At 42.6% G+C, this 15,840-nt stretch overlaps 1 protein-coding gene across 5 annotated transcripts in view; it reads right to left on the minus strand.

Moving 5' to 3' along the window:
• Positions 1 to 15,840, minus strand: part of TANC1 (tetratricopeptide repeat, ankyrin repeat and coiled-coil containing 1) — a 254,013-nt gene that overhangs the window by 113,140 nt on the left and 125,033 nt on the right. The gene's annotated exons all lie outside the window — the stretch shown is intronic.

The following is a 15,840-nucleotide window of genomic DNA, read 5'->3' on the forward strand; positions in this document are numbered from 1 at the left end:
GAGACTGGTACCCTGAAGACAACTTGAACTCACCAAGGCCCAGTGCCACGTCCTTCTGGACCGTTAACTAACGAGAGAAATGCACCTTTATCTATTTAAAATACACTTTTATCTATTTATCTCTCTGTTTAAGCTATTAGGTATTTGATTTTTTTTTCTTGAAGTCAAACTTAATCCTAATACACGGTGACATACTGGGATCATGAGTTCATGGCCCCAGCCTCATCTTGCCCCAGTTGATCCATTATATTGGTTGTCCCGCAATCTGAGTAAGGTTGAGAATTAAATGAAGACTTGAAAAATGCCAAACTCAACTGCGTCTGAGTATCAGTACAACTGCGTTACTGTTAAGATTAAGTTTGCACCACTGGGCATAATCAGGGAATATGTCTAGTTGAAAATTTTTTATTTTTTAAAAATGTGGCATATCAGAGTATCTGACTAACTTTGTGATTCCTATTTGAAACAGGTAGCTTTCAGTTGTAAGTCAAATTTACTTTTTTACTATAGTTTTTATTTTTATTACTTTTTAAATTGGAGTACAGCTGATTTATAATACCATGCTTGTTTCAGGTGTATAGCATAGTAATTCAGTTTTTTTTGTCAACTGTATCGCATTTTAGGTTATTATCTCCATCTCTTTTGTGACCCCATGGGCCATCCATGGGATTTTCCAGGCAAAAATATTGCAGTGGATTGCCATTTCCTTCTCTGGAGGATCTTCCCAACCCAGGAATCGAACCCATGTCTTCTGCACTACAGGCGGTCTTTATTGTCTGAGTCACCAGGGATAGAATATAGTTCCTGTGTATACATTAAATCTTTGTTGCTGATCTATTTTTATGTATAGTAGTTTGTGTCCCATAATTTAATTTATCCCTACTTTATCCCTCTTCCTCACTCCTTTCCTGTGCAGTAACCATACGTTTGTTGTCTATGCCTGTGAGTCTGTTTCTGCCTTGTATATAGATTCATTTGTGTCATTTAGATTCCACATGTAAGAGATTTCACACAGTGTTTATCTTTCTCTGACATTTCACTAAGCATAATATTATCTAGATCCGTCCACATTTCTGCAAATGGTCGTATTTCATTCTTTTTTTCTGGCTGAGTAATATTCCTGTGTGTGTGTGTCTGTGTGTGTGTGTGTGTGACATCTTAAGCCAGTCATCTCTTGGTAGGTAACAGGATTGTTTCCAGGCTTGGCTATTGTAAATAGTGCTTCTGTGAACATCAGGGTGCCTGTACCTTTTCAAATGGCATTTTTTGCTTCTTCCAGGTATATATGCCCAGGAGTGGAATTACTGGATCATATGGTAGCTCTATTTTTAGTTTTGTAAGGAACTTTCATACTGCTTTCCATAGTGTCTGCACCAATTTACATTCCCACCAACAATGTATGAAGGCTCCCTTTTCTCCACACCCTCTCCAGCATTTATTATTTGCAGACTTTTTGATGATAGTCATTCTGACAGGTGACAACACCACATTGTGGTTTTGATTTGCATTTCTCTAATAATTAGTGACGGAGAAGGCAATGGCACCCCACTCCAGTACTCTTGCCTGGAAAATCCCATGGACGTTGAACATCTTTTCATGTGCCTGTTGACCATATGTATATCTTCTTTGGAAGAATATCTTTTCAGGTCTTCTGCCCATTTTTTACTGAGTTGATTTTTTTTGATATTGAGTTATATAAGCTGTTTTATATGTATGGTTTTAAATTAGATTATAAACATAAGATTTATAAGTTGAATTTAAAGGCTATGAAAAGCCATGTTTAAAATTATTAACTACAGTATATTGAACAGTAATTTGAAACTTTCATCATCTGTACAGAAAGTGCTGTTCTCAGACATCAAAAGCCTCCTTTTAATAATGGGCTCTCCAGTGTATAAAATAGTCTCTCACTTTCAAAATGTTCACTGGAAGGAATTCAAGATGGAAGGAAGGAAAGAGGGGGAGAGAGAGAAAGAGAAAAAAGAATTCCCTTAACTCCAAGTCCACCACAAGCCACCCACAGCCCCCAGCTGGCCAACAAAGCTAGCTATCATTCATTTCTGATTCCCCAGCTGAATTCTAGAACCTTCCATGAGTCACCACAGTCCTCACTGTCATGGTTGTTGTACCTGTCAGGATCTGCAGGGAACTCTTCCATGTTCCTGACTTCTGTACAGAGGAGACACTCTGCTCTGAGACCCTATGAGGTCAGGAGCAGCCTGCCATCTTGCTGTGCCTGGTCAGAGGCCGGTATGTCAGGCCACACACGAGTGGCCTCTAACAGTCCCGGAGAGCCAGGACAGGCAAAGTTTCTGAGCTTGAGGCAAATGTCCTTCTCTGACCTCTGTGCTGAGGAGCTCACACTTGAATGCATGTGGTTCCCATTATCTGAAATACCTCTTGAAAACATCAGGAACCTAAGAGGGCAGCAGCTAAGTGATATTTGGGGGCTCAGCTATTATCTCTTTCGAGTTTGCCCAGGACAAGTTGCACTCACAGAGGACATAAGTAACCCATGACATCACTGCCGAGGAGCCAGATGAAGAGTCACAGGCAGAGTTCCTTCCCTTCCGACACAGCTGCCACCCCCGGTAACGGTGGAGACAGTCACAGCCCTCTCAGCTCCAACGTTCATCTTCCTACTAGTCAGTGTCTTGGGTTCAGGACACGGCAGAGGGAAGGGCTTCCACATTAAGTCGGTTACATCCAATTCTTCATGTATTTCCCTTGTCCATCAGCAACGACAATTTCACCTCATTCTCAAAACCTATTTAACGTTAAATTTGGAATTCCTATGACACACTGATTTAATACAATAAAAAGAGTGACTGTTTGATTTTCTTTAGAACTAACTCTAACAGGCTGTCACACTAATCTCCAGCTTAGCACTTGCTAACCATTACCCAAGTCAACCACAGGCCATACTAAATTATCCCACTAACCCTCCCCGCCCCTATTTCAAAGACAACTCCTGTGGATGTGAACATTCCAGGAGGCAGAGAGCTGCTAGTCCCACCCACATTCCCACTCAACATGGGGTGCACTCTCAGAGTCCCTGGGCCACCTTCCACATAGCCTCGAAATTCTTAAAACATTTGGCCAAAGAAGAATGCAACAAGTCCCTAACCTGCCTCAAGTCAAAGATAAAAGCTCCAGAAGTTCAGAGTTTCAACCTGTTGTACATTTATACCTCTACAAGCAATATGCACATTAATTAATAATTAATTTTTATTAATTTTGAATAATCGGGGGGGAAGCTTAAAGATACAAATTAAAAGTTAACAGTATGCCCAAAAATAATAATAGCTTACTAGAAATTTTAACTTTTAAGTGTTCACTTTTTATGTAAACCTAATCGTGTACAAAGGCAAAGTCAGAAAGCAGCCTCTTTTTAAAAGAACTTAAAATAATTTAAAGTACTTTATATATGTGTCCATGCATGTATTCAAGTCCTGTCCAACTCTTTGTGACCCCGGGGACTGTAGCCCTCCAGGCTCCTCTGTCCATGGGATTTCCCAGGCAAGAATACTGGAGTGGGTTGCCAATTCCTACTCCAGGGGATCTTCCCAACCCAGGAATCAAACCCACGCTTCCTGACTCCTGAACTGGCAGGCAAATTCCTTACCAGTAGCGCAACCTGGGAAACCCCTAAAGTAGTTCAGCTACTAGGTATCATGAAAGAAACACAGAATTCCCCAGTTGTTTCTAGAACACAGGAATCCTGCATTTACCACACGGTGGCGCTACTTCAATGCTAATTTCAGATAAAATCCAGAAGGGTGTTTCTTCACCAGCAAGAAAGTAATGCTTGCACCCCTTAGGAGTTAGGAGCTTCAGGTCTGAAAAAAAGTGTTTAAGGTTTCAGGTAACATACATATGGTTAACAGTCTATATGGAGAAATTAAAACCGCTCAGGCAGCAACTCTGCCCCCATTTTAGACTGGACCTAACAGCATTCTGACACTTTCGCTTGGCTAAGACTGATCAGTCTAACAGCCAACAAGGTAACATGTGTGGCGGAAGGTCTGAGTGCCTGAGTAAGGTGCCTCACAGTGCAACACTGAATGTCATCTGCCCATGAATCTATACTGACATAAATAAGTAAGTGAGGAAGAGCACAAGAGCCGTCCAGGCAGAAAAACTCCAAATAATTTATGTTAGTATTCCTCTCACAGAGGGGAGCCTAACTCCCCACCCTTCATGGAAGGCTCACACAGCAACTTCCTTCCAGAGGGTAGAGGATGGGGAAGGATGTAAGAAAAGTACTTTGACTGTAGAGAAACCTGGCCACAGCTGCCTTGGCCAGGTGACCAAAGTTAACGAAAACCCTGCTAAGTCATGTTGAAATGTCAACACAACATGATAAGAAGGGCACTTTACCTCTGTGGGCCTCCTCCCTTAAACCCCGTAACTTCAGTCTAATCATGAGGAGCATCAGACAAATTCCGAAAGAAGGGCATCCTACGAAACAGGAACAGTAGGCTCAGAACTGCCATGGTCATCAAAACCAAGGAACGTCTGGGAAACTGTCAGAGCCAATGGAGCCTAAGGAGACAGGATAAGTGTCATATGGTATCCTTGAACAAGATCCTGGATATTAGTTATAAACTAAGGAAATATGAAGTATAGACTTCAGTTAATAATAATGTGTCAGGGACTTCCCTGGTGGTTAAGAATCCAACCTGCCAAGCAGGGGACACAGGTTCAGTCCTTGGTCTGGGAAGATCCCACACGCTGCGGGGCAACTAAGCTCGCACGCCGCAGTGCTGAGCCCATGTGCCACAGCTACTGAAGCCCGAGTGCCTAGAGCCCATGTCTGCAACAAGAGAAGCCACAGCGAGGAGAATCACATCACAATCAGAGCAGCCCCCACTCCCGCAACTACAGGAAGTCCAAGTGCAGCAAGGAAGACCAGCGCAGCCCAAAAAAGCCTATTAATAATAATATATAAGTATGAGAGGTGGCGGAGAAGGCAATGGCACCCCACTCCATTACTCTTGCCTGGGAAATCCCATGGACGGAGGGGCCTGGTGGGCTGCAGTCCATGGGGTCGCTAGGAGTCGGACACGACTGAGTGACTTCACTTTCACTTTTCACTTTCATGCATTGGAGAAGGAAATGGCAACCCACTCCAGTGTTCTTGCCTGGAGACTCCCAGGGATGGGGGAGCCTGGTGGGCTGCCATCTATGGGGTCGCACAGAGTCAGACACAACTGAGGCGACTTAGCAGCAGCGGCAGTAGCATGAGAGGTGGATCAAATGGTAAAAGATCTGCCTGCAATGTAGGAGGACCTGGGTTTGACCCCTGGGTCAGGAAGATCCCCTGTAGAAGGAAATGGCAACCCATGCCAATATTCTTGCCTGGAGAATTCCATGGATGGAGGAGCCTGGAGGGCTATAGTCCATGGGGTCTCAATGAGTCAGACACGAATGAGTGACTGACACTTTCACAAGATCATCAGCTGTGACAGTATATCATACTATTATAATATATTATGCTAATGATAAAAGAAAGTGGGCATGTGGTGGTATACAGGAACTCTGAATTAGCTTTACAACTTTTCTATAAATCAAAAATGATTCCAAAATAATTTTCATAAACTTTTTTTCCTAAGGCTCAAATGGTAACTAAGAGAAGTCTTCACACACAGGAGAATGCCTTCAGCTTCTGTATTAAGTAACTTAGGCTGTGTTCTCAACAATCCCTTGACATCCACCAAAGAGGAGGCGAGTAGTTACAGCCTGAAGGGTGTTCCCCCAAATTTCATATGGTGAATCCCAATGTACTCCAGCATGTGACTGTATTTGGAGATCGAACCTTTAGAGAGGTGATTAAGGTAAAATGAGGCCACTGAGGTAGACCCTAATTCAATCTGAGTGCTGTCCTTGCAAGAGAAAACGTGGACAAAGAGACACCAGGGGTGCACACACAGGAAAGGCCACGCAAGGACACAGGGAGAAGTTGGCCATCTGGGAGCCAAGGACAGAAGCTGCAGGAGAAACCAAACCTGCCAGCGCTCTGATCTCAGGCTTACAGCCTCCAGACCTATGAGGAAACTAATTTCTGTTGTTTAAGCCACCCACTCTGTGGTACTTTTCATGGCAGCCCTAGCCACCTAATACGAAGGTGAAGCAGAAAAGCACTGCTTCCCTGAAGGTCAAGGAAGGACATAAGTGAGCATACAGAGCTTGGCGGCTTCTGTGCCGAGGGTACCTTCTGAGAGGGATCTAACATAGGCTGCTGGTTCTGGGCAGCAACTAAGTGAAGTGGAGATGACCTGGACTTTGGGCTCAGGCTGACTGAAGTGCAAGCTCCAGCTAGTCATTAAGGAGCTGAGCAACCTTCTGGCAAGTTATCTAACCCCTGAGGTCTTTCTATCAACTGTAAGTGGGATTGGTGCCTACACTTCAGGGTTAAAAATGTTTACCAAGGGTCGAGTACATGGCGCGTACTGAATAAATATTAAGTTTCCATTCTGCCCTTCCTTTCCTCTAAGGCAAAAGTCCGGTTGGCAGACTATGGTCTGGGAGTAAATCTGACCCACTGCATGCTTTTATAAATAAAATGTTGGAACACGGCCATGAATATTCATGAAAGGACTGTCTATGGCTGAGCTGTGCTACAGCGAGAGGTAAGTGGTTACAATACAGACCGTACGGCCCTCAAAGCCTAAAATACTTGCTATCTGGCCTTTAATGGAGCTTGTTGATTCCGCTCTGTCGTCAATTACCCTATTTCCAAAAGCTGACAGACACTTGTCATTCCTTATCATACCTGAACTTCCCAGCATCTGCCACAGATGTCATGTCTTGAGATCCTTCTTCCTCCCTGGAGGCCAGCAGTCTGAGCTCAGGCTCTGCATTTCCAACTCCCTGGTGCTCCTCACAAGTCAGCTGCTGTTGCTGCTAAGTCACTTCAGTCGTGTCCGACTCTGTGCCAACCCCATAGACGGCTGCCCACCAGGCTTCCCCGTCCCTGGGATTCTCCAGGCAAGAACACTGGAGTGGGTTGCCATTTTCTTCTCCGATGCATGAAAGTGAAAAGTGAAAGTGAAGTTGCTCAGTCGTGTCCGACTCTTAGTGACCACATGGACTGCAGCCTACCAGGCTCCTCCGTCCAGGGGATTTTCCAGGCAAGAGTACTGGAGTGGGGTGCCATTGCCTTCCCCCGTCACAAGCAAGACTCTTCCCGAAACACACAAGCTTTGAGATATTCGAAGTCACACCCCACTGGCCAGCCGGCTTCTGCATTCCACACTGCAGTTAATTACACTGGCACCTATGCCTGCGGCTGCAACGGAAATCTCATGACTCAGAATCCCAGGACTGGGGTTGAAATTCCACCTGTCAGAGCCTTACCTACAATATGAGAATAATGATTCCCTTGGAGACCCCATAACAATTAAATATGGAGAAAATGTAAATAAAGCCATGAGTGCAACAAGAATTTTTTGCCTCTAGATCTATCTTAGCAACCCAAGGAAGCTTCCCAATTGTGGTGAAAAGAATTCATTACAGAATGTGCTAAAACGTGGATCCCCCGGCTCTCTGACTACAGGGCAGTTTGGGGCAGTACTCCAGGGGACAGTCCATTTACCTCGTGGCTGGACAAGTATTTCCTGTGTGTGCCATGATATGAAAAGGGCTCACAAGTGCTGGCCCTGGGCCATTTTGTACTTTTCTTCCTTCTCTATAGACTCCTTTTCCTAAAATTTTCTCAAATGGACTTCCACCTCCCTATATCCTTCTCCTCTGTCACTGCCAAGGTTTCAGCCACTACACATCCTTTGAGTCATTAGTCTCCCAACCAGTCTCCTCTACACCAAGATGGCCTGAACAAAATACTCACTATCCCAACCAAAATCTATTATTTAATCCCTCTACTTTATACTTATTCACTTCTTGGGTGCACTGGGTCTTCCCTGCAGTGTGTGGGCTCTTAGCTGTGGTGTCTGGGCTTTCTCTAGCTGCAGCATGAGGGTTTAGTTGCCCCACGGCATGCGGGATCTTAGTTCCCCAACTAAGAATCAAACCAGCATCCCCTGCACTGGAAGGCAGATTCTTAATCACTGGACCACCTGGGAAGTCCCAATCTTTCTACCTTTAAAAACAGTCAAATAGTGCACATTAATGCATGCGTATGGAATCTGGAAAGATGATACTGATGAACCTATTTGCAGGGCAGCAATGGAGACGCAGACAGAGAGAAGAGACTTGTGGACACGGCGGGGAGGGAAGGAGAGAGAGAGAGGAGCTGAGAGAGTAGCGTGGAAACCTATACGTTACCATATGTAAAATAGATAGCCAGTGGGAACTTGCTGTGTGACACAGGGAGCGCAACCCAGGGCTCTGTGACAACACAGAGGGGGTGGGATGGGAAGGGAAATGGAAGCGAGGTTCAGGTACATATATATACCTATGGCTGAGTCACGCTAATATATGGCAGAAACCAAAGCAATATTGTAAATTATCCTCTAATTAAAAAAAAAGTCAAAAGACTAAGACACCACTGCCAGAAGAATTAAATCCTCCCTGCGCAGCACCTCCGCCCCATTATCTCCATCCTTGTCTGAAATGCAACCTGCCCCTCTAAGGCCGTGTGAGACCAGCCACTGAGTGTCAATCCAGACTTCATGTAAGGCTCTTCTTTCCCTAGGGGGTAGCCTTCCCACAAACCCCACCCCTGTCTGCCACATAACCCCTAACGCATGTTTGAAGAGCACCCTACAATGTCATCTGTACTCGGAACCTTGCCAGCTCCTCCAAAGAGATTCTTAGGCTCCTCCGTGTGGCCACAGCACTTTGTAAACACCACAGTGTCTTAGTCGTCATCCCTCACTCAATTGGAAGGCCCCCAAAGCTTATGGCCAAGTATGTACTTACATTTCTATCCACCTCATCTCTAGCACAGAGCCCAACACGTAGCTCACACTCAGTAAATCCGTACAAAACCGATGTTCATGGAACCTCATGAAATCACTGAGTAAAGGAAAGATGGAAGTAACTCAGAGTGCCTCTGAGGCCATTTGGAAAAATTAAGGTTAACACCAAAAGAAGTGCCATCCACACCACAGAGTCTTCTTTAGAAGGAAGCCTGGAAAAGTCTCTTGCCAACTTGGCTGCCAATAAGTCCAGGAGACCTGGGGAAAGGGAGCTCAGAAGAGCTCCAGTATGTAAAAGGGGGCTGTTTCTAAAGGCTGAAGCACAAACAGGCTAAGATTTTTCAGTGTGAAAGGAAGAAACGTGGAATGGTAATCACAAAAAAAAAATTATGAAAAGGTGCAAATTATGCAAATTAAAACGTGATTATTTTAAGCAGTCTGCTAGGATGTTCCTTTCTTATTTTAGGGAAAACACGTGGGACTCACCCCATCTCTCTTTGTTCCTTTCTGGGTATCATGGAGAAATCTACAAGCAATAGTATGACCCAGTCACAGTGACTGGCAGGTATCAGGCTATGGTTGAATTATTCCTGCCTTAAAAGGATGTGTTATTCCTTAACTGCTTATTAAAACACCACAAACTTAAGAAAAACATGCAGTGAAACCTAATGCTGAGTAAAAGTCAAGTCCTCAGAGATTGTTTAACGTGTGCTGCCTTGGCCTGGCCTAAGACATCATTTCTTCCTGACCGGGAGTCTTGAAGAACTCAGGTGGCCATTCTGAGGCATCGTATTCAGAGGGACACCGCACCTCAAGACAACATACGGATGCTAGGTGGTTTCCATACTCTCACCCCCAACATCTTTAGCAATGGTTTCTTCCACACTCCTCCAAAACAGTCACTTGCTTTCTTACAGGTTGATCTTTATCACTTTTGATAAGAACTACAACAGGACCAAGAATAAACAAACAAGGCCCTTGGTCAGGAGCAACACAGATGTCAGGAGATGAAGACCAGTGAAACATCCGAGAAGACCCTTCCATGGAGGCCATGGATGTGTCCAGCTCCTCCAGAAAGCCACACCCAGACCTAGTGAACCCAAATCTGGATACCAACAACCAGACCTCGGAGGTCCCTGTGCTGAAGCAGCAGACCCTTCCCTGGTGGTCCATGCCAGAGAACCAGACCAAAGTCACTAAAGAAGCAGTGGGAGAGAGGGGGCAGATCACCTGCTCTTGGAAATCAGAAGCAGCAGCAGCATTTCTTGTGGGCATTTCAGGAGCCAGGCACTTGCCAAACATTCCCTCTATCCTCTCAAAGATCAATACAGTAGATAATTTATTCTCATTCCCAGATGAGAGAAGTTGTGAAGTAATTTCCAAGGACACAGAGCTACTGCGAACAGGGACTCAGGATTTGAATCCACGTCTGTCTGTCTTAGAGCCAGAGATTTCCCACAATACTGCATGGCCTGGGTAGAATTCCTCCATCTAGAAGGCAGTGAGGGAGAGGGGGGTGTGTATAAAAGTTCAAACTTATCTAATGCAGGTAAGACCTGCCTGAACCACACAACTTCTAAAACAAGCAAAAAACCAAACAAACAAATCATGGACTCTGCACATCTTTCACATGCATACACTCATATTTTAATGTGTGTATATATATATGTGTATAGGTATAAATACATACACATTCATTCAAATCTTAGGAGCACACACATTTGGCTCTAACACGAACTACAGAAATGGCGGGGGGGAGGTTGTAAATTATTTTAGAAAAATAAACTGTCTTTAATATAGGAAATCTCTATTGAGTTTTTACTAAAGAGCTCAAAGTTGACAATCTTTGTTTGGCTGACACAGCAGGAGATTCGTAGCCTGTACGCCTCACCTTAAGACCTCTAATTTCCATATAAAATATTAACACTAGACTCTAGGATGCGTACAACAGGCATATATTTTCTCTTGATTACTGAAGACTGCCAACATCCAGAGACCTTGTAAAACATCAAAATGCACAAGACAGAAGAGTCCATACACTTCCTTCACTCTCAGATGCCACTCTCCTCCGAGATAGAGCAGAGTCGTGACCTGGGCACAGACACCTCACTTGCATTCAACTACATGTGCTCTGCAACACGAGGGATGGTTCTGGAGGCAAAGAGACACACATCTGCTGCTCCCTCAGCCCATATGGGCTTCTCACATAGTGGGATTCTGGTGTATAATGTAGGTATTTCTGGTACAATGCAGTCCCAAGTACAAACTTTCTACTTCACCTGGTGCTTATCCCCCCCAAAACCCTGTAACAATCTGCCAATGACAGAAGAAAAATGGTGGTATCATCCAGAGATGTTGCGTCTGCATGTGGAATTTATGAGCAATTTAAGGGATGCTTAAGGGCAACCTGATGCAAAGGTTTCTGCCTTACATTCTGACTTTTTCATTTACCTGTGTAGGAGCAACTTTGTAACCCTGTTTTCACACTCAGCTTCAGACAGTAACTCATTGTCTGCTCCACTTTCATTGGAGTTTTGATCTCACTGTCTGGTGACCACACTGAACCATCTGGAGCACTTACTCTCTATCAGCTTCACGAATCACTACTTCTCACTTCCATGAAGAGCTCATAGGAACTTCGCAGATTATTGAGGCAGGGCACCACCAGGAATCTGACCTTTTTTCTTTATCTGTCTTTTCTGTTAAGAACTAATGCTTTCTTAAACCTTTGCACTTTTATCACTAGTTCTAACAGCTGGCTTCCGTTATAGTGTAATTTTATAGACATAATTTTAATTACTTCACACGAATCATATGCAAACCAAAAGATGATGAATAACACAAGGAGCTGACGGCAGAGCTGGAACTGGAATCCAGACAGTCGGTCAGTCACTGTGTTATGCTGTTTTCATGTCCTATTCACAGGGAACAAAGCCCGCTGCACATCAAGAAGACATATGCTTGTCAGAAAGCACAGAGACCTGAGGGTGACATTCCAGTGGAAAGCATACGGCTGAAGATAAGGCATCAAGAGGACCGACTTTGTGAGAATCAGCCACTGAGTTAGATGAAGGAAGCTGAAGATGGGCTCTAAGGCAGACAGTCACAGAGAAATAGCAAGCGCCAAAGGAGAGCTTGTGTATCAGGCCTACACTTTACAGTCTACATCGCAATCTCACTTACCCTGTAAGAGAAACACCATTATTACGCCCATCACCTATGAAGAAACGCCTATAATTTAACCAAACACACCAAGTGGAAGATGAACACAGTCCCAACCTGCCCAAGACTGGAGTGAATGGAGACCTGCACCTATTAGGATCAGTAACAACTCAGTTTGCTAACACCAGAGACTCCCAAGTCCCTAACTTATGGAGGAAAACTTATTCTCCCAGGCTTTTCTGAAAGTGAACTCAATCTGACTAGGCCTGTATCTATTAAAGAAACTGAATAAATAATTAACATTGATAACTTTCCAAAACTGAAAGCACCAAGACCAGATAGGTTCACTGGTAGATTCTACTAAACATGTAAGGAAGAAATTAGACTAATTCTCTTTGAGAAGACAGAAGGAGAAGGAATACTTCCTAACATATTCTGTGAAGCCAACATGACTCTAATACCAAAACCAAACAAAAACATTACAAGAAGTTTACAGAACAGTATCTCTCATGAGCATAGATGGAAAAATTCTTGACAAAATACTAGCAAACTGAATCTAAGAATATATAAAAAAAATTATATATCATGAGCAAGTGGGACTTAACCCAGGTCTGCAAGGCTGGTTCAGTATTAGGAAATCAATTAATGTAATCTATCACATTAATTGGCTAAAAAGCAAAATCACATGGTCATATTAACAGATACAGAACACATATATGACAAAGTCTAACACCTATTCTTGATAAAAACTCTCAGAAAATTAGGAATAGTGGGGCACTTCCTCAACTCGTCAAAAAATGTCTGTAGAAACTTTAAAGCTAATATCACACTTAATGGTGGAAACAAAAACTTTCCCATCAAGATCAGGAACAAGATAAGAATATCTCTACTCCTTTTCAATATTGTACTAGAAGTCCAAACTAATGCAACTAGGCAGAAAAAGAAAACAGGTCTACAGATTGGGAAGGAAGAAATCAAACTGTCTTTTTTTGCAAATGACATGACTATGTATGTAGGAAATCTAAAAGGACTGATCAAAAACTCATGGACATAAGGGATTATAGCAAAGTTCTAAGATACAAGATTAACATACATAAGTCAATCAATTTTCTATATGCCAGCAATAAACAAGTGGAATTTGAATTTAAAATATGATACCATTTACATTAGCATTCCTTTCAAAATGAAATATTTAGGAATAAATAACAAAATACATACAGGATCCATGTGAAGAAAGCTACAAAAGGCAGAAGAAAGAAATCAAAGAACTAACAAAATGTAGAGATGTTCCATGTTCATGGATGGGAAGACTCAATACTGTCAAGATGTCAGCTCTTCCCCACCTGATCAATAGATTCAATATAATCTCAATCAATGTCCTAGCAAGTTATTCTGTAAATACTGACAAACTGATTCTAAAGTCTATATGGAAAGGCAAAAAATACCCAGACTACCCAATATAACATTGAAAGAGTAGAACAAAGTTATTCTACTGGATTTCAACACTTATTATAAAGCTAAAGTAATCAAGACAGTGTGGTATTGGCAAAAAATAGACAAATAGATCAATGGAATCAAATCAATTTGTCAATAGACAAATAGACAACCCAGAAATAGATCCATATAAATACAATCAACTGATCTTTAACAAAGAAATAAAGGCAATACAATGGTACAAAGTCTCTTTTCAACAAATGGTATTGGAATAACTGGACATCCACATGCAAAAAAATGAGTCTATTCACAAACCTTATGTCTTTCATCAAATTTAACTAAAAATGTATCATAGACCTAAAACAAAACTATAAAACTTTCAGAAGATAAAAGAAAACCTATATGATCTTGAGTATAGCAAGAACATTTCAGATATAATACCAAAGACACAATTCATGGGAGAAATTACTGACAGGATGCTGCTGCTGCTAAGTCGCTTCAGTCGTGTCCGGCTCTGTGCGACCCCACAGACGGCAGCCCACCAGGCTCCCCTGTCCCTGGGATTCTCTAGGCAAGAACACTGGAGTGGGTTGCCATTTCCTTCTCCAATGCATGAAAGCAAAAAGTGAAAGTGAAGTCGCTCAGTCATGTCCGACCCTCAGCGACCCCATGGACTACAGCCTACCAGGCACCTCTGTCCATGGGATTTTCCAGGCAAAGTCCTGGAGTGGGGGTGCCATCACCTTCTCCAACTGACAGGCTAGACGTCATTAAAACTAAAAACTTCTGCTCTGAGAAAGACAACGTCAAGAGAATGAGAGGATTAGCCACAGACAGTGAGAAAATATTTGCAAAAGATATATCTGATAAAGGACTGTTACCCGGAAGAACTCTCAAAACTCAAAGAACTCTTAAAACTAGGCAATAAGAAAACTCAATTTTTAAAATGGACCAAATCTTAACAGATAACTCACCAGAAAAGATATATGGATGGCAAATAAACATACAAAAAGATGTTTCACAACATATGTCATCAAGGAAACGCCAAATAAAACAGTAAGGCACCACCCAACAACTATTAGAAAGGTCAAAATCCAAAACACTAACACCACCAAATGCTAGCAAGTTGTGGAGCCACAAGAACTCTCATCCATTGCTTGTGGGAATACAAAATGGGTACAGCAGCTTCAGAAGATGGTGGGTTTCTTATGAAACAAACATTCTTACCATGCAATTCAGCAATCATGCTTCTTGGGATTACCTAAAGGACTTGAAAACTTATGTCCACACAAAACCCTGCACACAGATGTTTACAGCAGCTTTATTCATAACTGCCAAAACCTCAAAGCAACTAAGATGTACTTCAATAGATGAATGAATAAATCACCATGGTACAGTCCAGACAATGGAGACTTACTCAGCATTAAAAAGCTATCAAAACAAGAAAAGACTCAAAATGGATTAAAGATCTAAACATAAGACCAGAAACTATAAAACTCCTAGAGGAGAACATAGGCAAGACACTCTCTGACATACATCACAGCAGGATCCTCTATGACCCATCTCCCAGAATATTGGAAATAAAAGCAAAAATAAACAAATGGGACCTAATTAAACTTAAAAGCTTCTGCACAACAAAGGAAACTATTAGCAAGGTGAAAAGACAGCCTTCAGAATGGGAGAAAATAATAGCAAATGAAGCGACGGACAAACAACTAATCTCAAAAATATACAAGCAACTCCTGCAGCTCAATTCCAGAAAAATAAATGACCCAATCAAAAAATGGGCCAGAGAACTAAATAGACATTTCTCCAAAGAAGACATACAGATGCCTAACAAACACATGAAAAGATGCTCAACATCACTCATTATCAGAGAAATGCAAATCAAAACCACTATGAGGTACCATTTCACGCCAGTCAGAATGGCTGAGATCCAAAAGTCTACAAGTAATAAATGCTGGAGAGGATGTGGAGAAAAGGGAACCCTCTTACACTGTTGGTGGGAATGCAAACTAGTATAGCCACTATGGAGAACAGTGTGGAGATTCCTTAAAAAACTGGGAATAGAACTGCCTTATGATCCAGCAATCCCACTGCTGGGCATACACACTGAGGAAACCAGAAGGGAAAGAGACACGTGTGCCCCAATGTTCATCGCAGCACTGTTTATAATAGCCAGGACATGGAAGCAACCTAGATGTCCCTCAGCAGATGAATGGATAAGAAAGCTATGGTACATATATACAATGGAGTATTACTCAGCCATTAAAAAGAATACATTTGAATCAGTTCTAATGAGGTGGATGAAACCAGAGCCTATTATACAGACTGAAGTAAGCCAGAAAGAAAAACACCAATA

This window comes from Bos javanicus, chromosome 2, assembly GCF_032452875.1.
Source record: "Bos javanicus breed banteng chromosome 2, ARS-OSU_banteng_1.0, whole genome shotgun sequence".
Taxonomy (NCBI): Eukaryota; Metazoa; Chordata; class Mammalia; order Artiodactyla; family Bovidae; genus Bos; species Bos javanicus.